This window comes from Danio aesculapii, chromosome 1 (assembly GCF_903798145.1).
Source record: "Danio aesculapii chromosome 1, fDanAes4.1, whole genome shotgun sequence".
In the NCBI taxonomy this organism is placed as follows: Eukaryota; Metazoa; Chordata; class Actinopteri; order Cypriniformes; family Danionidae; genus Danio; species Danio aesculapii.
The window spans coordinates 45,923,548-45,947,290 of NC_079435.1; the positions used below are offsets into that span (position 1 = coordinate 45,923,548).

At 40.2% G+C, this 23,743-nt stretch overlaps 1 pseudogene; it reads right to left on the reverse strand.

Annotated features, from left to right (window-relative positions):
* Window positions 1-6: 6 nt before the first annotated feature.
* The window catches only part of LOC130231717 (protocadherin-7-like), a 63,103-nt pseudogene continuing 39,366 nt past the window's right edge, over window positions 7-23,743 (reverse strand).

A 23,743-nucleotide genomic window follows, 5' to 3' on the forward strand; every position in this document is an offset into this window, starting at 1 on the left:
CAAATGATATAAATGGATGACTGGATTTTTTTCTTATTATTATTTTGAAAGTCTGCAATGAAAGCATTTACATGTCTAATGGTTACCATGTGACTGCAATTAAATAACTGTACCGGCTCAGCAACAGGAAACTAGTTAGATTAAAATATTAAGTTGCCATATTTTTTTCCTGATGCTACGTGGTGGTTTTATTTCCATAATGTGCCACAGTCAGGTAAAATGAGCATCCGTTTATGTGATCTTTGTCCATCATCCCCCCTGTCTGTGGACAGGCCTAACATGCAAGTGTTTGCCATTTAATAAAGTCCATCAAAGTTTATGAAAGATGATTCACTTTTCTCCTCAACTTTGATCTTTTGCATCCATAGAAATGAACCGATGATGAATTTTTGGCAAGGAGAAGACGCCTGTTTTGAACAGGTATATGCGCTAGTCTCTTAAAAATGACCCTCCTGCTCCGATGCAGTGAAGTAGCTCGGGAACCTCCCATGGCTGCAGATCACAGGTACACTTCTCTGCGGGACAGGGTGAGGCACGAGGTGGTCTTATAATCAGCCCCCGTCCTCGTGAGCGGTATGACCTCTGGGGGGTGTGATTCTTCTTCATCGGGACGACGGCCGAATCCGGCGCTGCTGAATGTATCGTAGGATGCCGAGGTCATTTTACGGTTCAGGAGGTTACGGTTATGGTCACCCATGTTCCTGTTTCGATCCCGTCGGCTGAGTGTTCCCAGCGGATCTCCATTTGCAAGCGAATCCCGCACCTCGTCGCTACCTCCGCTGCTTTTATCCGTTCCTCCATCTCCATCTTCCTCTCGGTCGCTGTCATCCTCGGTGTTGTTGTTGTTATCGCCAGGTGAGGCGAAGGTGGAAAGTTGGGGTGGTTCGATGCGTCGTCGTGGTGAGGATTGCACGGGCATCCAGCAGGTGTCAGAGTGACCAAACTCGTTGCATTCGTGTGTGCATTTTCCCGTCAGAGCTACGTCAGGGAGCTGCCTGGAATCTGAGGAACAGAGAACAGAGGGCTTTTTAGGAGATCCTGTCAAGAGCTGTCTCTACTCAAGTATGTACAGGTCAATAGGTCAACATTTTCGTTCAGACTGTCAAATTTTAGAGACTCGTGATGTCTCTGGAGAACCAATGAGTCTGTCTGTCTACAGTGGTGTCCAGAGGTCTGGGGGCCAGGTTCATGTCAGCTTGAGATTGAGTGGGATTTACTGGTGGAAATAATGCAGAGCAGAACAAACCCAAATTCTAATTTTAAAATATCAGTCTTTTCAAATGATGGAAATATAGTTTGTGATGCAAACAGATAATGTAAGAAAATATATACATTATATCACAAAATTACCAGTACATTTTCTATAAACATTGTTTAAATTTGTCTTTTCGTTTTTTTCTGTTCTTTTGAAATTAACAACCAATCAATCAATCAATCAATCAATCAATCAATCAATCAATCAATCAATCAATCAATCAATCAATCAATCAATCAATCAATCAATCAATCAATCAATCAATCAATCAATCAATCAATCAGTCAACCAACCAGTCAGCCAACCAGTCAGCCAACCAACCCATCAATCAATCGGCCAACCAACCAACCAACCAACCAACCAATCAATCAATCAATCAATCAACCAATCAACCAATCACCCAGCCAACCAACCAACCATTCAATCAATCAAGTAATCAATCAAATAATTAATCAAATAATCAATCAATCAATCAATCAGCCAGCCAGCCAGCCAACCAACCAGCCAACCAACCAACTAGCCAACCAACTAATCAGCCAACCAACCAACTAACTAACCAACCAGTCAATCAATCAATCAATCAGTCAAATAATCAATCAATCAACCAACCAGTCAGCCCACCAAACAATTAGCCAGCCAACCAACAAACCAATCAATCAATCAATCAATCAACCAGTCAGCCAACCAATCAATCAATCAATCAATTACGTCATCAAGAGAACCCAGAGTCATGTACCTCTGAGATCAGTAATATGCACGCCTCAGGCTGTGTTTGATAAGCAACAACATTTTCAAGTGAGAAAACAATGATAGCTTAACTCTATTACTTACTTTAAAGCTTATATTCAACTTACTAAGTATGTGGGACTTTTATTTTGAAAAAGCAGCAGATTGTAAGTAAGTAATGTGTATTTATATAGCGCATTTATCGTATATGGCCATTCACCCAAAGCACTTCACACTCACAAGGGGGAAGTCTCTCCACACTACCACCAGTGTGCAGCATCCACCTGGATGATGTGACGGCTGCCACAGGACAACGGCGCCAGTGCGCTCACCACACACTAGCTATAGCTGAAGTGAAGACAGTAATAGAGCCAGTTCCATGTATGTGGATGATTGGGAGGACATGATGGGTAAGGGTAATTTGGCCAGGACACCGTGGTTACACAAGAAGTGCCATGAGATTTTTAATGAGTCAGGTTTAACATCTCATTCGAAAGATGGTGCTCACTGACAGTATAGTGTCTCCACTTTACTGGGGAATCAGGACTCACACAGACCACAGGTTGAGCGCCCCCTGCTGGCCTCACTAACACCACTTCCAATAGCAACCTAGTTTTTCCATGTGGTCTCCCATCCAGGTGCTGACCAGGCTCAGCCCTACTAAGCTTCAGTGAGTAACCGGTCTTGGGCTGCAGGATGATACGGCAGTGGCACATATTTATGCATTACTGGGCAAGGAATGCGTGAGACACGTGCTTCAGGATGCAAAATGCAAGATTTACAGATTCCACATTTATTCAGCTCCACTCCGAAGAGGCATAAGATATGTTTTATTGTATCTTTTGTTAATTTTTATGTTTATTGTAAAACTTTAAGCGTATGTTTTAACAAACACTTAACACTTAAGCTTAACTGTCATCTGTTCATGCAGATGATATTAAGTTCCGGCTGTGTGACATTATAGCTTAAAAACACAATGCGATAGATCTCTCTCGCTCTCTTTTGTCAAGTTTAATTATTTAGCCTTTATCCACATCTCATGAGCAAAATAGGTTAACGTTACTCTGATTGGGTTTATATTTGTTTGTGTTCAGCATATATTAACATCACGATCCATATATGGTCAATTAGGGACCTTCTGATTCTAGAGGTATTTTATAGAGCAATAAATGAGCTTATAAACTTACAGAAACCATAATCCTACTATGTAGATATCAGAGAACGGAGAAGAATGCAGTATACTGCACATTTAACTGTCCTGTTATCAAAATTCCTCAAAATATTACTTTAATATTTAAATTTCTGCGTGAACTATCCCTTTGAACTCGTAGAAGAACAAAATGCAAACATCATTCCAGGAAATTCTGAAACACATGTCATTTTTTTGTTCACTATTGGCCTCAAACCTTTCCCTCAGATGACTTTTTACCATTTTCCACATGCTCCTCCTCGCCTACGCTCCCTTCTGGCGTGGTTCTTTCATATCCGTCCTCAGGCAGCGGTAAAGATCCCAGTCTGGGTCCAGAGGAGCTCTTGCTGCTGGGGGTCTCTGAGTCCTCCACCCCACTATCATAGCAGCCTTGATCAGGAGCCTGACTCACCACAGAAAATGTCACTCTTCTGAGGGGCTGCGCAGAGACACAGAGACACATGGGATTAACACATGAGAGGTGAAAGCAGGTATAACATCAATGAGGATTATCTGCAAAAGACCTCTGATTGATTAGATTGACGATGATCTCTCGTTGACACTCTGTGGATAAATATATAAATATCTAACATGTACAGTAGGGTTATGCTAAGCAATAAACCGCATGTGATGACATCTGAATATCAAAGGCTTGAGGTGAGCTCTTTTGATTTCATTAACCACCCACAACACCCGGCATAAGCAGAACCATGGCAACCATTCAGAGCTGGAATTGTTTGTACGCTACAGTATATTGTTTTTTATTAATATCTAGAATTTGATTTTGTTTCTAAATTTATTTAATATACATTGAATAAGGTAAGTGGTTGCAAGCAATTCATAAGGGCTGAATTTAAACAAACAAATTAAATGTAGTAATGTTAAACTTAATTTTTTTGTATAATTCAGCAGCCGATTTGAGAGTTATCACTCGATTGAATGGGCGTTATCAGTGGTTATCAGCTGATATGGGCCAGTAGGGGGCTTCTGAGCCTATTGGTAGGTAAACAAATCCCTTAATTCTGATTGGCCGATTGGAATGTTGTTCCAGGATCAACATAGATGTTAATCCAGGAACATGTCCTACTTGGTGAAATCAGGTTCCAGACTTACACTTACAGTTTTACAGATTAAAATATTCAGAGAAGTTGACTTAAAATAGGATTATTTGGTCATATAAACATGAGTAAGATGTCATTGAAAACTTTAAAGTGTCTTTTTTTTTGTTTGTTTGTGCAATGAGAAGTACATAATATCAACATTATGATTGGTCAGACTCCAATCAATCAAACTCCTGGTGAAGGGTCCATTGTATTGCTTCAGGTGAAACTGAAGAGCTTGTAACACATTTAAACAAAATCAGGTCAAAACGTTTAGTCATGGATGTGAAAGAATTAAGTTTCATAAAAAAGTTTCAGTTGGAAAAAACTTTCAAAATATATACAATAAATTGGTTGAAAATTAGGTAATGAGTTGCCAATACTTTTGTTATTTTGCATATTTATTAGTTATTTCCAACAGTATATCGGTTCATACAACTAAAAATATCAATACAAGTCACTTAGTTAAACTGCAGTTACTTTTTTAACATCAAAAGTTATCAAGCAGATATCCATGTCCCATAATCCAACAGATTCAATCTTTACCAAACAGTTAATAACAATCCTACAACCATTCTAGCATCACATCGGCGAGTTCTGAATAGACAAACAACACTTGCATTTTCTTCAGAAAATGTAAAAATCTAGTTTCACATATAATAAGAAGCATCGCCTTTTATAACACCTACTCGAAATACTTTATAGCATGTGTTTTATGGCCTCATCTAAGGGTGAGACTCCATTTCCCCAACCTAATCTCACACCAGCAAATCAGCACATCCAAAGTCTCCGACAAGTCACATTCAGGCTGTCTGAAACCAAAGGGAAAAGTGAACGCAAAGCCCAGCCAAGCAAACGAGTCCCACATTGTCCCTTCAGTGTCTACTGGAGCGATGACTGACAGCTGTTAGGAGAACCGCCTTACCCGAAACGCATTTATATGCTCTGGCGTCTGCCTTAATCAAGACAATGTGAACTGAGAGAGAGAGAACGCGCTAAATGAACAGAGTAATTAACTGATGGTTTCATTTTTCACTGGGGGGGAAGTGGAGTTGTAACTGAGAGGAGAGAGGGTGATGAATCAGTCTTTATGGGTGTCAGGTGTCAAATGTAGCAAGCGACAAATGAACATTAATAGAACAAATCATCTGTTTTGTCTGTGAGCTGATGTCTGACACGGTTCTGACACTTGAGAGCATGACTGATTTTTTTTTGTCTTACAGAAAGACCATGTCTATACTGTATTTCCGTAGGTAAGAAAACCTTTACTGCGGTGATTAGACTAATATGTACAGTTTAGCTTGTAAGGTTTTGTCTGAGCAGTTTGTAGATATATTATTTTTGCATGACTTATGCAACCCTGAACTAAAATTAATCATAATGGTCAATTTTGGGAAAGTTTGTAGTAACAGAAAGCTGAATAAATAAGCTTTACATTGATGTATGATTTGTTGGGATAGGAAAATAAATAATTTTACACGAATGCTTACAGTCACTCCTAGAAGATCCTTGAATCTCTCATTTCATTCTATCCTCCTCTATTGTGTACACTTTTCTCTGTGTGTATATCTCTAGAGGCGCATAAAGAGACCCACACATACACACACACACACACACACACACACACACACACACACACACACAAGCACGCACAAACACACACACTCAGCTTTATGTCGAGGCAATCAATGCAGTGCCCTTGACCCTTGCTGGAATCTCAGAGGAGCGTTGTTTTATTGACCCATAATTCCCCACCATCGTTTACTAACTCCACTCCTCACTTTTCTTTCCTCAGAATTTCTGTCTTTCAATTAAGACTGGGGATCTCCTCGGGTCTCGCTCATACATCCAGCACACTCTCCTGGATGCCAGAGAGACAAATATCACACCGCTACACAGGCAATATATAAGTGCATTCTCAACCGGTGCGTATAGAGACCCACAAATAGTTTGCAGGTCTGTCCTGAGTATAAACAGCAGGGGGAAAACAATGCGGAATGGAAATCATAAAACGAAACTAAGCATTTAATTATGGACAGTCAGTATGGCGTAGTAAATGGCTTTATGAGCTTTCACTGGTGATGTCACGTTGTAAAATACGTCTATTAATTAGTGTGATTCATGAGTGTTTACTTGTGCTTTCGAATCTCATTACGGGACCGTGATCTAGGCTCTTATATTTATTGCATAATATTATACAGTACATAGAAATAAATAGACCATATAGAAATGAAACAAAACAAATGGGCAGCTTATAGTGTGTTGTTATAATGGATTTTGCATAACCAATACAATATATCATTTTAAAACTGGATAAAAAAGTCCACATAAATAAATGTGTTGATGGAGCAGAGATCAAGGTCTCATAATGCAATTCAGAAACATCAACTGAAAACACATGAATCACAAAATACAGTTAATTAAGTGATATTTATGCATTTGAAAGAGGCTATAATTGAGTTGTATTCAATGGTTTACATTTTAGAAGCTTTAATCCCTTCCTGAATCAAATGTATGACCTTGCTGCTTTAAAAAAGTTTTAATCTTATACAAATTTCTGTTTTCCATTTTAATGGCTTAATTATTCTTTAAATATGTTTTTATCGTGAAACAAGGTTCAATTAATTAATTATTAATCTTAAGATTATATAGTGCCTGTAATATATATATATATATATATATATATATATATATATATATATATATATATATATATATATATATATATATATATATATATATATATATATATATATATATATTCTGCAATAACAGAACTTGTACAGCCTTCTCACCCTTCTGTATTACTCCGCTCACAAAGAGTGACAGCTGATCAATAAACTCACTACAGTTTGACAAATATTGCAGCTGTTGGACAACACAGTGTACTTTTGAGGCTTTTTTAGGTGAGAATGTTGTTGTTTAGATTGCAACTATGCAGTTTATTTACAAGGATAATGACTATTTTAAATATTTGTAATTTCTGAGATATAGAGCGTCAACATCTATCAGCCTGTCATACTGAACAGAAATGTTCCGCCACAAGATGGCAACAGAGACCGCATATTAAGTCTATAGAGGAGAAAAACTCAGCGTAATTTCAAACTACAGCTGATCAAATCATTGTAAACAGGTAAGTGACAATCTAAGTCTCTCTTTTGTATGTTGTAGTGTTGTATTTATACCATATTTTGCTCATGTTTCTGGTAGTGTTTGCTTTATTTTGGCATTTTTGTGGTTAATTATTGTGATATCCCAACAGAGAAATACTGGGAAATGTCTCTAGACTGATGGAATTGTATGCCATTCAACCTAATAATCTTAAAATGTGAGTAAAATCACCTGTTTTGTCATTGCTTAGACATTACACTAGACTAGAGAATCATTCAAAATACTAGCTCTAAAGGGACGTTAATGAAGTAGTAACAGTTTCTGTTGTTCTGACCGTCAGCTGCAGATGTGAGTGAACGGTGGAAGAAAGTAGTTCCGCATACAAAAGGATTTTGAGACTCTCCGTGTTTGATTTTCTTTTTTATACACACGATTATGCCATCGAACTGTTGTATAATAGCAATATCACACTCGTAGCAGTGCGATATGGCTGTATATCGTCACTGGTAGGACACTACAAAGCATGCCTACGAGTGTGATATTGCTCATATATATAAATATTTTTTGTTTTGTTTTTTGTTATTGTGTGATATGAATTTATATATTATTATCTTTTATTACTATTATTATTGTTATTATTAGTATTATTAATAATTAAACAAATAATCCATTCTGTGCTTCTGTTCTTTTCCATCTGGTTATTATATTGTGTTTATTATCAAAAATGGTAGTAATCAAAATATTATATATACTTTAACACCATGCAGTATGATTCATGTCTGAATAGGTTTGTGCCTTGCAAATAAAGAAATAAACACTATTTCTAAAATAAAATTTCCTTTTGTTTTTCATGTTGCTGAGTAGCAGCATTAATGATGTCTGGAGGTTTACAGTTACAGAAAATCCTTAAAATATATAGTTTTAAGTGCATTTTAGGACACTGCAAAAAATGCTTTGAGTTTTTTTTCTGTCTTGTTTCTAGTCCAAATATCCACAAATTCTTGAATCAAGAAGCATTTTCTAAAGTAGTATTTTAGAAAAATGTTATACCAAAATTAAATGAGTTTTTTGTTAAAACAAGTAAAATAATCTTGTTTTTTGCTTTTACATAAGATTATTTTGTTTGTTTTAAGAAAAACTCAATTCATTATTATTTTCCTAAAACAGGACACAATGCTTGTCTGGAAAATGCTTCTTTATATATGAATTTTTAGTTATGTGGACTAAAAACAAGAGAATAAAATCTAAGTAACAAAAGCATTTAAGTAAATGTTATATAAAAACAGTTCAATAGTCATATAGTTCTGTCATAATATCTTCTAATTTCAACTTTTAAATGCAACATTTTTGGCAAAAACTTAATATAAGTTTGACCAAATCCATGACATTCTGTGTCAATGAATAAATTTCATCCTTTATAATTGAAATCTGCAATTCCACAGGGCCACGCTCCCAAACAAACTATACTACACTAGTACAGTATTCTGGCCGAAATTCATGTTAATTCAGCGAAACCATGTGCTTTCTATGAGAACTGTACACGGCTGACTCATATGACTGTACGAGGGAGGGTCTAGAGGCTCAATAACATGGGTGGCAAAATAAGCCTGTTTGCTGCATTGTTTTATCGACACAGTGGAACCAATCAGATTATGGAGGATTTCATATTGAATTGCCAAGCACTGCTGGCTCCCGTTTGCCACTTTACACCATTTACCCAAACCCACATTTGCACTGACGGCTCCAGTTGATTTATCTGATGAAGATTAATTAACTTCATATTTAAGAACGATATATCAGTAGCTAAAAAACGAAGCCCGCGAAGAACATTTCTGAGCATCATTCATTTAATCTACAACTGCCTGAAGGGATTCAACAAATCATGCAGTAAATTGAGTTTCAGCTACTCATTTTTTAAGGTTTCAATAGTAATGTTGCTATATTGCTCTGAATAGAATCAATTGTAGTTGAATATTTAGGTACTTTTGCTGAAAAAGTGTGTAATCATCCTTATTATGAGTGTGGGAGAGTAACCAAAGGTTTGTTTCAAGGTTTGTCACAGTTTCCTTGACAAATAGCGGGCCATTGTTCTAAGTAGTTATCATTAAGCCTACCTTTAAAGTGATTCTCTGTGACATTGTGTATTATCTATTGAGAAATGCTTTCAATTAAAGTCTTGTTAACCTGCGGGTGAAGGTCTCTTTCTGGAAGACTAAAAAAAATCACAAATGAGATCTCTTTAATATCTTTGTTTCTCTTAAGTGAGTTTAAATGGTGAATAAATGGAGCCTTTACTGCGGTCTCCCTCTTCTCTAGTTTTTTTTTTTTTTCTGGGACAAAAGGACACTGTAAACTCAAGTGTTTCTTCTCTAGAGTTTCAGGAAAAAAATCAATAGATTTCATTGAGACTCATATACAGTGCATCCGGAAAGTATTCATAGCGCTTCACTTTTTCCACATTTTTATGTCACAGCCTTTTCCCAAAATTGATTAAATTCATTTATTTCCTCAAAATTCTACACACAATACCCCACAATGACAATGTGAAAAATGTTTTTTTGAAATTGTTGCAAATTTATTAAAAATAAAAGACCTAAAAAACAATCACATGTACATAAGTATTCACAACCTTAACAATACTTGATGCACCTTTGGCAGCAATTACAGCCTCAAGTCTTTTTGAATATGATGCCACAAGCTTGGCACACCTGTCCTTGGGAATTTTTGCCCATTCCTCTTTGCAGTACCTCTCAAGCTCTCTCTATCAGGTTGGATGGGAAGCAACAGTGTACAGCCATTTTAAGATCTCTCCAGAGATGTTCAGTAGGATTTGAGTCTGGGCTTTGGCTGGGCCACTCAAGGACATTCACCGAGTTGTTGTGAAGCTACTCCATTGATATTTTTGGCGGTGTGCTTTGGTTCATTGTCCTGCTGGAAGATAAACCATCACCCCAGTCTAAGGTCAAGAGCACTCTGAGACAGGTTTTAATTCAGGATGTCTCTGTACATTGCTGCATTCATCCTATACCCTCTATCCTGACTAGTCTTCCAGTTCCTGCTGCTGAAATACATCCCCATTTCCAACATTTCTTCAAACGTAATGTCTGGCATTCACTCCAAAGACCAGAGAATATAGTTTCTTATGGTCTGAGAGTCCTTCAGATGCCTTTTGGCAAATTCCAGGCAGGGAGTGGCTTCCATCTGGCCACTCTACTATACAGGCCTGATTGGTAGATTGCTGCACAGATGGTTGTCCTTCTGTAAGGTTCTCCTCTCTCCACAGAAGAACACTGGAACTCAGACAGAGTGACCATCAGGTTATTGATCACCTCCCTGACTAAGGCCCTTCTCCCCCGATCACTCAGCTTAGATGGCCAGCTCTAGGAAGAGTCCTGGTGGTTCCAAACATCTTCCACTTACGGATGATGGAGGCCACTGTGCTCATTGGAACTTTCAGAGGAGCAGAAATTTTTCTGTAACCTTCCCCAGCCTTGTGCCTCAAGACAATCATGGCTCGGAGGTCTACAGACAATTCATTTTTCTTTATGCTTGGTTTGGGCTTTGACATGCACTGTCAACCCTGGGACCTTATATACAGATGTATGCCTTTTCAAATCATGTCCAATCAACTGAATTTACCACAGATGAACTCCAATTAAGCTGCTGAAACATCTCAAGAATGATCAGTGGAAAAAATAATGTACCTGAGCTCAATTTAGACTTCATGGCAAAGGCTGTGAATACTTATGTGTGATTTTTCAGTTTTTTATTTTTATCTTTTTTCACTATGGGGTATTGTGTGTCAAATTTTGAGAAAATAAATGAATTGAATCCATTTTAGAATAAGGCTGTAACATAAAAAAATGTGAAGCGCTATGAATACTTTCCGATTGCACTGTATGCCATTTGGTGTCACATTTATTGGCAACTTCTTCTAAAAAATCTGAGCAGTGATGTAAAAATTACTTTATATTGTTGTATTTAAGCAACTAGCTTAATTGCTAAATGTCTATTAAATGTTTTTAAAGGAAGAATGAAAATGCAATACTGGGCAGAACTTAATAATTTCATTTAACAAGGATGCTTTGATTTTTTTTTCTTTTTGGCTGTCAAAGATGTTCTATTTCACAGGAATGCTATTGTTTTAATCATTGTTTTGAATGAGAAATTTGCTAAAAACAAATCAAGAAAAAATTCTCAAATATATATTAGTTTTTTAAGCACCAAATCCACATATTAAAATGATAATTTGACAATTGTGTAATAAAAAATAATAGTAATAATGGCAAAATCCAGCTTTGCCATTATAGAAAACAGCATTGAAACCTTTAATTTATTCATTCTTCTTTAGCTTAGTCCCTTATTTATCAGGGGGCGCCACAGCAGAATGAAAAGCCAACTATTCCAGCATATATTTTATGCAGCGCATGCCCTTCCAGCCACAACCCAGTACTGGGAAACACCCATACACACTCACATGTACACACTACAGCCAATTTTGTTTACCCTATTCACCTATAACGCGTGTCACTGGACTAGAGCCCTGCATTTGAGCCCAAGTCCATCGGGGTCCGACTTTTTTATGCTCCTATGGCTGGGCCTCTGGCCAATTTTCATATCATAGCTAGCATGCATGTCGGGCTTTGGGCCTGCTTTAGAAAAAAACTTTAATATTTTAAATTTAATGAGAGCTAATGTATGCGATCTGGTAGTGCCAGTGATGTCTTGCGCATAGAGATTTCCAGCCACGTGCAATGGTGAACAGAAAGAGAAAAATTGCCATTGGTGAACTTGAAATTGTTAAAAACACTAGAGGAAAGACAAACTTCTGGTAAACCTTTCAAATAGTGACAACTTTAAATGATGAGCTAACTGATTATGCACAATGCACAACTAGAAAGTTGTGTAAACTCACTGTGGACCACACACCGCTTGGATATTGATGTCACCTAAAAAACTTAAACTTACATTTAAATAAAAAATAAAAAAAAATTATCTAAATTATTTTGAGAAAATAAAACAAAACTAAAAAACATCTATTAAATACAAATCTGGTCTATTTTAATGGCTGTAACAATACAAGCTGTTTTGTGGAAAAAAGACGGGTTTCGGGTCGGACTCGGGCCAAAATGTTTGATAAGCTGTTTGACAAGGGCAGGGATACAGCTTGTGCTTCTCGTGCCAGGGCCGGGCTAGGGCTTAGATGTAAAGCCTGTGCAGGGCTCTACTTTGGACTTGTGGGGGAAACCCACATGAACCCGGGGAGAACATGCAAACTCCACACAGAGATGCCAACTGGCCTAGTCGGGACTCAAATCAGCGACCTTCTTGCTGTGAGGCAACTGTGCTAACCACTGAGCCACAGTGCCACAACACATTGAAACATATTAAACACAGGTGTTTGAATGCTCAATAATATTTCACAGTATTGCCTTATTCCACTGTATTTCCACAGCCATAAATGTAAGCATGAGACATTTCTTTCAAAAAACATAATAATAAAAAACATTCATAACCAGTAGTAATAAAATGTCCCTCTGGGCTCTTAGTAAAGCATATTCGAAAGCTGCACCTGTAAGTCAAAGTCCATGAAAAATAGGATGTTTTACAGTGTAATAACTTTCATCACACATGCTATTCCATATTGTCGCAATATGATAGGGCGTAAAGTTTGCGTGGGAGGCAGAAACAGAGCGCGCGTCAGTCACAGAGGTTAAGCTTTTGGCTTTGCGCTTGTTTGTGTTTGTGAGAGAAGAGTTTGGCTAAAGACACAGAGGTTTGGCTGTGCGAATGTGTGTGAAAAGCAGACTCGAAAGTCACAAAGGTTGGGCTTTTGGATGTGTGTGTGTGTCTGTGTGTTGTGTCCTGGCTGTGGTCCAGTCAGTGCACCAGTAGCAGAAACGGAGCTGATAGAATATTAATGGACTTTGACGGCAAACATTAAAAACCAACCCTTTAATCTGACACAGGCCATTTCCTTTTGCTTTCCAGCTTGACATCCAACTGTGTGTGTGTATGTTTACTGATGTGACTGTCTGTTAAACCAGGTGTGCATCACCGCCTGTGTGTGTGCGTTTGAGTGTGTGTGTGTGGTCCTGGTATTCACTATGTACACTGTAAAAAATGCTGGGATCCACACAATCGACTTGTGTCGGGACAACATGAAGGAATTAAGTTAACGTATTAGTTTTTACAAATTTAGGTAGCTTGAACATAAAACAATTAAATTGTTCCCAAAAACTTAAGAACTGTGTTGTTTCAGCTCATTTTACAAATGTAGTTTGGACAAACAGCAAACACCATTAGGAGCATAATGGGAACAAAATTTCCTCTCAATTATAGAAATACCAGTATTTTTTGACTTTGTTGGGACTTTTTTGGTCAACATGAGGGAAAAAAAACAGCTCATGAATGTTAAAGAATGAAATATGTTGAAAATGTGAACCTGCCGAACATTGTGTTCTGGTGTAAGAGAACAGGATATGCAGTCTGTACTAGGGCTGCACAATATTTGAGCATTGATATCGCAAAGTGATCATTCACAATAGTCACAATAATCGCGAAATATGCAATGTTGGATTATAATTTATCATTTACATGTGTTTTTGAGGCCTTGAGGATTTTAGAAGCATTCAGGCCTAATAAATTGTATCTTGGTAAGTTTAATAACGATACATTTTAGATTATTTTAGATTTGATTGTTAAATTACTGTACCTGGATACTGTTATGGCCCGCTTCCACTGAGTGGTACGATATGGTTCAGTACGATTTTATGTCTATTTCCACTGTCGAAAGGTACCAAAAAGTGAATCGTACTGTACCACTTTTTGGGTGCCCTTTCCAAAGACTACCTAGCACTACAAAAGGGTACCAAAAAGTTGAGCTAGACGCGCAGCTGAACGCTATTGGTTTACAGAGAAATACCACTAGCGCGTACACAAGCAGGAGAATGAAGACAAAGGAACCTCCGTTTTTAAATACACAGCCGAGACATTACAGAGTAATAATACATACATATAAAAACAAGCCATAGTCGACCCCAACTCAAACAAACCTTGTTGTCATCTTGATGAACAGCCACAAAGCCAAGAAGAACAGAATCTGCCATGTCTTGGTTTCGCTGTCTAAAAGCACAAGTGGTTTCGCATTCTCCAGAGAGCTTGCGTGCGCTCGCTGTGCATTTATATTTGAAATAACAAACTTTTTGAGCTCATGATAGTAATGTGCATGTGATTATTGAAGTGCTTCTGACATCTGATCCTTTGAGAAACAGGCAAACACCAGAGTAAAGCACGAAAAAACCTAAAAAGAAGCAGTAAAAAACAAAGCAGCAAATGATTCTTTCAGCAACCTAAAACATGAATAAACTGTTGTGTTTAACTATTATCATCACCTTTTGGACTATTATGAACTCGGAATGATGGAAATACTCTCTAACAAGAGGTTACATGTGCTGGTGAACATTAAAGATGCAGATGCAGGTTTGCACTGACTGTGGCCTTGTCACGGATTGGTCAGGCTCTCACGATCCCCACTCACGAAGATCACCATCACCTGACTTCTAATGAGCACACAGCTGCATCACATTCACGAGCACCAGATAAAAGCACAGCACTCCAGTCGCTCATTGTCCGGGCTCGTCTCGACGAAAGCGGACAACTGAGCGACCACTCAGCGTAGTCATCCTCAGCTAAAACAAACGATTTACTTACCTGTTCTCTTTGTATTCCTCCTAGTCTTCCTGGTCCTCCCGAATCGTCCTGTCTTCCAGTCCTTCCAAGTCTGTGTCATCCTCTGTCAGCTGTATCTGGTGTGTGCTGTCCATCCTCGTGTATTCCTGTTACCCAGCCACGGAGGAAAAGACCCCAACATCATTCCTGATCCTCCTGGCTATCCTTCATGTGCTCCTTGTTGTCATTTAATAAACACCCTAACGTTTCCTTACCTCTGTCTCCTGTCCGCTTCATAACAGAAGCCCGGACCAATAACGACGACAACATGAGCACCCCCGATCACTTTCAAGAGCTGGTGGACCAGTTGAAGCGGATTCTACAGCCACCAGCTCCACTTTCCAACGCACCACCAGCACCGAGCACTTCCGCCTCCACAGTTTCTTCTTCGGCCCTTCCTTCCAGTCCCATGGCCCGACCAGCGCCCTACTCAGGCGGAGCGGGGGAGTGCAATGGTTTTCTGTTACAATGTTCCCTCATATTCGAAATGCAACCTTCTCTATATCCCACAGATAAGTCAAAGATCGCCTACATCGTATCACTACTCTCTGGGCCTGCACTTAAATGGGCTGAGACGATCTGGAACCAAGCCGGGCCGGTCATGAATTCCATCACTACCTTCACGGAGTATTTCAAAGAGGTGTTTGGACGTTCTGATGGGGAAGTAGCCGCTGGAGAGCAGCTGTATCATCTAAAGCAAGGTACTCTATCTACACAGGAATATGCTCTCCGGTTTCGCACTCTAGCAGCTGCAAGTGGATGGAATGAGAGATCGTTGTTGACCACGTACCGGCTCGGCTTGGAACCCACTCTCCGAATCCAGCTGGCCACATTAGATGATACTATGGGTCTGGAGAGATTCATCCAACATTCTCTCCGATGTTCCGATCGTCTCCGTTCCTATCAACAGGACACCATCACCCCCTCGTCTGCACTCCTCCAATCGCCTGAGTCAACAGCCTCTCCAGAACCAGAACCCATGATAATAGAGTCTGGAAGACTGACATCAGCGGAACGACAGAGGAGGCTGACCCGGGGTCTGTGTCTATACTGCGGTGTCAGTGGACACACCCGTATGGAGTGTCCCCTTCGTCCCATTCGGACTTCAGTGAGTGTATTCAGTACGAATATTGAACAATGTAAACCACTTACTACCACCGTACAAATAACTACTGCCTCTATTTCTCTCCTTGTCACAGCCCTCATCGACTCCGGGTCAGCAGGGAACTTCATCTCCCAATCCCTCTGTCGTCAACTCCACCTACGTACTGAGGCGTCCTCGCATATATACCAGATACAACCGATAACCCAGTGCACTCGATCTTCGACCCGTATCCATCGACAATGCGAAGACATCCTTCTTCAAGTGGGGTTGTTACATCAAGAGAGGATTCAATTTCTGGTTCTGGAGGGTGCAAATATGGACATCATTCTAGGGCGCCCGTGGCTGGTGAAGCACGATCCCATCATCTCTTGGGGCACAGGAGAGATAAAGAAATGGGGATCTGGATGTACACCTACCTGTTTTCCAAATCTCCCTCTTCAAGGTCGGAACCCCATTTCTTTGTTTACAACATCGGTCGAGAGTCCTCCTGAGAAGCAGTCTATCCACATTCCTAAGGAGTACAGCTCCTTTCATGATGTCTTCTGCCCCAAGAGAGCTTCCCAGCTACCGCCGCATCGGCCATGGGACTGCGCGATCGACCTAGTTCCAGATGCCCAGTTGCCAAGAGGTAGGATCTACCCGCTCTCGCTTCCAGAGAATCAGGCAATGGAAGATTACATAAGGGAGGCTCTGAGTCAGGGGTACATACGTCACTCAAAATCACCAGCCGCCTCAAGCTTCTTCTTTGTGGCCAAGAAGGACGGAGGGCTGCGTCCATGCATCGACTACAGGGTCCTAAATAACGGTACAGTAAAATACCGATATCCCCTTCCTCTGGTACCAGCCGCTTTGGAACAGCTCCGAGAAGCTAAAGTCTTCACTAAATTGGACCTCCGCAGCGCGTATAATCTGATAAGAATACGTGAGGGGGACCAATGGAAGACAGCATTCGTGACCCCTACTGGCCACTATGAATATGAGGTCATGCCTTACGGTCTGGTCAACGCCCCCTCCGTATTCCAAAACTTCATTCATGAAGTCCTCCGGGAGTTTCTTCACCACTTTGTAATAGTGTACATAGATGACATCCTCATTTACTCCCGGAGTGAGGCCGAACATCGCCAACACGTTGCGGAGGTCCTACACACATTGAGAGAACATCACCTCTACCTCAAAGCGGAGAAATGCTCATTCCACCAGAAGTCGATTCATTTCTTGGGATACATCATTGACCAAACCGGTATACGTATGGATGGGAAGAAAATTGAGGCTGTTCTATCCTGGTCAGAACCCACTTCCATTAAGGAGCTCCAGAGGTTTCTTGGGTTTGCTAACTTTTATAGACGGTTTATCAAGGACTACAGCAGGATTACATCACCTCTCACTAATCTCCTCAAGGGTAAACCCAAAGGACTGGAGTGGACCAAAGAAGCAGCCGCAGCCTTCCGCCTTCTTAAGAAGGAGTTCACAAGGGCCCCACTCCTGACTCATCCTGACCCAAATCTTCCTTTCGTGGTGGAAGTGGACGCATCCACCACCGGCGTCGGGGCAGTATTATCCCAACATCATGATACACCGCCCCGACTGCATCCCTGTGCCTATTTCTCTCGGAAGTTGAGCCCGGCGGAGCAGAATTACAGCATAGGAGACAGGGAGCTTCTAGCAATCAAGCTAGCCTTGGAGGAGTGGCGTCACTGGTTGGAGGGAGCCAAACATCCGTTCCAGGTGATCACAGATCACAAAAACCTCCAATATATCAAAGAGGCCAAGAGACTATGTCCACGTCAAGCCAGATGGTCACTTTTCTTCTCACGTTTTGATTTCTCCATTTCCTATCGTCCAGGACCCAAGAATCTAAGAGCAGACGCTCTCTCTCGTTTACACGAGCATCACGATCATGAAGAACTCCCAACGAAGATTCTTCCCGAACACATCTCCATTTGTCCGATCACCTGGAACGCTCCTCCAGTCGTTGCCACTCCGGAAGCCCCTGCTCCGCCGGGATGCCCTCCTCATCGGCAGTTCATACCACCTGAACACCGGGTAGATCTGATCCACTCCTTACATACCTCGCTAGGCACTGGACATCCAGGGATCAACAATACTCTCTCGCTAGTATCCCAACGATTCTGGTGGCCAAACATGGCAAGGGATGTGAGGCAATATGTTCAGGGCTGTAAGGACTGTGCCCAATCCAAGAGCCCACGTCATCTACCCGCTGGAAAGCTCCATCCCTTGCCGATTCCGAACCGTCCCTGGTCACACCTAGGAGTGGACTTTATCACTGACCTCCCCTCGTCAGAAGGTAATACCTGTATTCTAGTCATCGTAGATAGATTCTCAAAGTTTGTCAAACTAATCCCTCTGAAAGGTCTTCCCACAGCCTTTGAAACAGCCGACAATATCTTTAATCAAGTCTTCAGGTCATTTGGTATTCCAGAAGATATTGTGTCGGACAGAGGTCCACAGTTCATCTCACGTCTATGGAAAGCCTTCTTCAAGCTCCTAGGTGTGGCCGTCAGCCTCTCTTCTGGATATCATCCCCAAACCAACGGGCAGACAGAGAGGAAGATTCAGGAGGTGGGACGGTTCCTGAGGACCTTCTGCAGTGGTCACCAGAGCTCCTGGAGCCAGTATTTGGGCTGGGCAGAATATGCCCAAAATTCACTGCGGCAACCCTCCACCGGACTCACGCCATTCCAGTGCGTCCTGGGCTTCCAACCACCGCTCTTTCCCTGGGATGGCGAACCATCTGATGTCCCCGCAGTGGATCACTGGTTCCGGGAGAGCGAGAGAGTCTGGGACGAGGCTCATCAACATCTGCAGAGGGCAGGCCGTCGAAGCAAGGTAACCGCCGATAGAAGAAGGTCTGAAGAACCCAGATACACACCCGGACAAAAGGTGTGGCTATCCACCCGGGACATACGCATGCGACTGCCCTCTCGCAAGTTAAGTCCCCGATTTGTTGGTCCCTTCACCATCGTGGAACAGGTTAACCCCGTCACCTACAAACTACAATTACCCTCTCACTACCGTATTCACCCTACATTCCACGTATCACTCCTGAAACCCTATCACGATCCTGTTCTTCCCTCCACAGAGCCTGACCACGAAGAGGAACCCCCCTCCTCCACTGCTCCTAGAAGAAGGAGCCGTCTACGCAGTGAAGGAGATCTTGCGTTCCCGACGTCGTGGTGGCCAGTTGGAGTACCTGGTGGACTGGGAAGGGTACGGCCCCGAAGAAAGGACATGGGTTCCCAGAGCTGATATTCTCGATCCTAGTCTCATGGTGGAGTTTCATGAGAGCCACCCTGAGTTCCCAGCGCCTAGAGGCAGAGGGAGACCACCACGGCGTCGGAGGTGTCGGCCCTCAGGAGCGGGCCCTGGGGAGGGGGGTACTGTCACGGATTGGTCAGGCTCTCACGATCCCCACTCACGAAGATCACCATCACCTGACTTCTAATGAGCACACAGCTGCATCACATTCACGAGCACCAGATAAAAGCACAGCACTCCAGTCGCTCATTGTCCGGGCTCGTCTCGACGAAAGCGGACAACTGAGCGACCACTCAGCGTAGTCATCCTCAGCTAAAACAAACGATTTACTTACCTGTTCTCTTTGTATTCCTCCTAGTCTTCCTGGTCCTCCCGAATCGTCCTGTCTTCCAGTCCTTCCAAGTCTGTGTCATCCTCTGTCAGCTGTATCTGGTGTGTGCTGTCCATCCTCGTGTATTCCTGTTACCCAGCCACGGAGGAAAAGACCCCAACATCATTCCTGATCCTCCTGGCTATCCTTCATGTGCTCCTTGTTGTCATTTAATAAACACCCTAACGTTTCCTTACCTCTGTCTCCTGTCCGCTTCATAACAGGCCTATATGTTGCATGTTATTTTTGAACCTAAATAAGGACTATATGTATGCTGTGTGTAGTTTTTCTGTAATTGGTAACATATCGGAGACTGTAAGGGTCTGTGTGTGCTCATATATGATGCATTTATTTATTTATGTTATATAATCGCAGACGTTACAGTAAGCTATTTCTCTCTATCTTTGATCTGCAGTTATAATCAAATTATGTTCATAGAAAGGTTAGTAATGAACATTTATACACAGGTATTTATGTGTATAAAGCATTTGTTTTGTGAGAAGTGCTTCTCATATGATATGTGAACGACCTGTGCAGCTTTACTTTGACATTTGCTTAAGAAAGAATGACGTCGACTGCAACTTTCTGTCGTACACTACACCTACCGAAAGGGTACCATTGGGATCCTTAGGAAGTGGAGACACAAGCCTGACAAAGGTGAGCCGTACCGAACCGTACCACTCAGCGGAAATGGGCCATTTGGCTCCCCGGATAACAAAAAAAAGTTTATTTCTCTTGTATTGTATTTATATATGCTTGTAGATTATGTATTGTATTTTATGCAGATGCAATCTCTTGCAGAATCATCCCAATCGATAGAGATATTCAAATAATCTAGTGAAATTGCGTGAAAAAAAGTGAAATTTAAATCTAGTGAATAGTGAAATTCATATCGCAATATACTGAATAACAAAATCTTGCAATGTAACATGTTTCCAATATCGTGCAGCCCTACTCTCTACAATATAAAAATATTCACGTCTATGGTAAGTCCTCATAAAACATAAAAACCCAGTGTGTGTGTGTGTGTCAAATCTACAGTGGTGTGCACGCACATCTAACAATCTTGTTTGTGATGTTTCAGACCAGTGTGTGTGTGTGTGTATCTGCTTTCCGCAGTCATCAACATAATTAGAGAGAAACACTCTTACCTGACGGCTCAAAGGAAATTAACGAGGCCTGATTAATTAGTGCTTAGCCTCTCCTCTGCGTTCCATGACTCTGCATATTGAAAGGGCATGCCGCATACAATGAATAATTCAGGCGAGCTGATTTGGATATGGATCTATAGTGTGTTGCAACTAAGTACATTCAATTAGTGACATCCCTCAAACAGCACAGCAGAGACGCACAGGCTGCCACTGTTATTCAGTTTTCTTCACGTTTTGTGCAAATTGGTCTGTTATTTAACCGGCTTCTTCTGTAAAATGATTCATTTGGATTTTTAGCACTAACCATATTGGTTCGTTAAGAGCTGATGGTGTGATTTGGAAGAATGAAATTCATTGGTTCTCATGCATTAAGCAAGTATAGTTGGGCTTTCATGGTCAATATTGCTTTGAATATTCACTGATCTAAATGTATGTGTGAATAAAGATCTAATTTAAATCTGAGCCTATTATTAAGATTTTAGTTCAGCCAGTTTTATTTGAAACGTTTTGAGCTTTGGATGAACAGTTTTTTAAACGAAAAAACAGAAAGCTCATATTTATGCTAAATTATATTAGATTAGCTTTTGTACATTTCACAGGACTTTCTCTATTCACTGTTTACTATAACAACTGAAAATGAATCTGACAAGATTTTGGGGATGTTGTTGGTTGGTAAATATTTTATGGAAGTCAAAAACTAAAGGTATATTTGCATTTGAAAAAAAAAAAGTAATTTGTAATGCTTTATTTTGATGGTCCATTTGAGTATTAGTAGACTGTCTGCTTAATATCTGTTGATACTGCTCCTTCAACTGATATTTAACTGATCATAAGAAACTTTGCAAGTACATGTCAACTTACATTAACCGTAACCCTAACCCTAACAGTCTACTTATAATCTAATCAGAATTAGTTGCAATGTAACTTAAGTTCACAAACAGACCATCAAAATAAAGTGTGACCAAGCAATTTAGACAAAACCTTGCCTCTATAGTACTAATAAAAGCAAATGTGAAGTAAAAAAAATGTCCATTTTACCTTGCTTAAAAGCCATTAAGCTCTCCTTTCATGACTTCAATTTCATCATTCAGTAACAATTAAATGATATTGTGACACACACTACCAACACAAGATGCCAACACAATCTCATAACAATTCATTACTATGAGTGGATAATTTATATGAATGTACAATCTCCTTAATCTAGATTAAGATTAAGGACAGGCCTCTCAAACTTTTCTCAAAATTTTCTCAGAACTTTTCTCAAAATTTTCTCAGAACTTTTCTCAAAATTTTTTCAGAACTTTTCTCAAAATTTTAGTTATGTGCTTCATCCACATGTTGGAGAACTTAAGCATATGAATCAGTTTGTTTTTCTTATGTCTGCTTTTGAAAACACTATTGTTTGGGTTTAGGTAAGGGTTTAACTCAGTGGTTCGCTAGGTTTTGTTTGTTTGGGTTGGGGAAATTTGTCTTCACCCTGATAGTACACAAACACTGCTGTGTTGTCAATTTGATGTTTGTGTTTACATCTGGAAGGTGTATTTATTAAAGCATCTTTTCATCTGCAAAACATCTATTAGACATACATTTCAGACATTTAATGGAGGTTTTGAATATGTATTTTATATGTAAGATTTTTTCATCAAAATGTCCATAACCCACTTGAACATTATATATTTTGCTGACTTATTTACTAACATTATCCCAAATGTTTTTAAGAATTTTCAAATCCAGAGAAAAAATGGTTTTATCAATAGTGACACAGTCTGTCACCATGCTAATGACGTCACATGGTATCAATTTTTGGTTTGGTTTTATAGAAAACAGGCAAAAAAAATATGAATAGAACCAGTATCTATTGGTAAAAATGTATTAATTAAATTTTTTATAATCACACTTGATAGAAATGGTCTGCAGAAACACTTTGATTGGCATTCTCCCTTTCTTTATGTCATCAGAGTGGGAAAAGCCCCGCCCATTATTGATGATCTCACCCTCATTAGCATAGGAAATTAGTCTTGTTTTTGAATACGCCACTATGCTGACACATAGGCATTTGAAGCTCTGCCATCATTTGAAAAGAACACAATCTCATTTGAATTTAAAGCGACAGTCAGCAAAATGGCACAATTAGGATCAATGTCTAAAAGGAGCAGTTTTTAAAAGTTATTAAACATTATGTGTGCATATTTTGAGCTGAGACTTCACATCCATACTCTAGAGACTTATTTTACATCTTGTAAAACGGGCTGTAATAGGTCCCCTTTTTAATGTATTTAGTATGATAAAACAGCGTTGCAGGGCGCAGTGGCACAGTTTGTAGCACGTTCACCTCACATATGCTGGATAATTTGGCGGTTCATTCCGCTGTGGCGACTCCGGATTATTAAAGGGACTAAGCCGAAAAGAAAATGAATGAATGAATAAAAACAGCATTGCATTTTCTCCATGTGGCCACAACTGAAGATGGACTGTGGCATAATAAAAGCTCCACTGTTTGTGTGCCGTATAACACTCATCTCTCATCAGCAATTGCTTCAGCAGACTTATTTTGCTTTGACATCTTTTAGCCTTACTCTGCTTCCTACTATCCTTATAATATGTTTTATGTTTGTTGTAAATAAGTGTGAGCTACTGGTGAAAATGTCATTTTAAGATCTTTACCATTAAGACTGTTCATTCAGCAGACCTTTGAACACAGCAGATGCTTTCTAGACTAACTGATC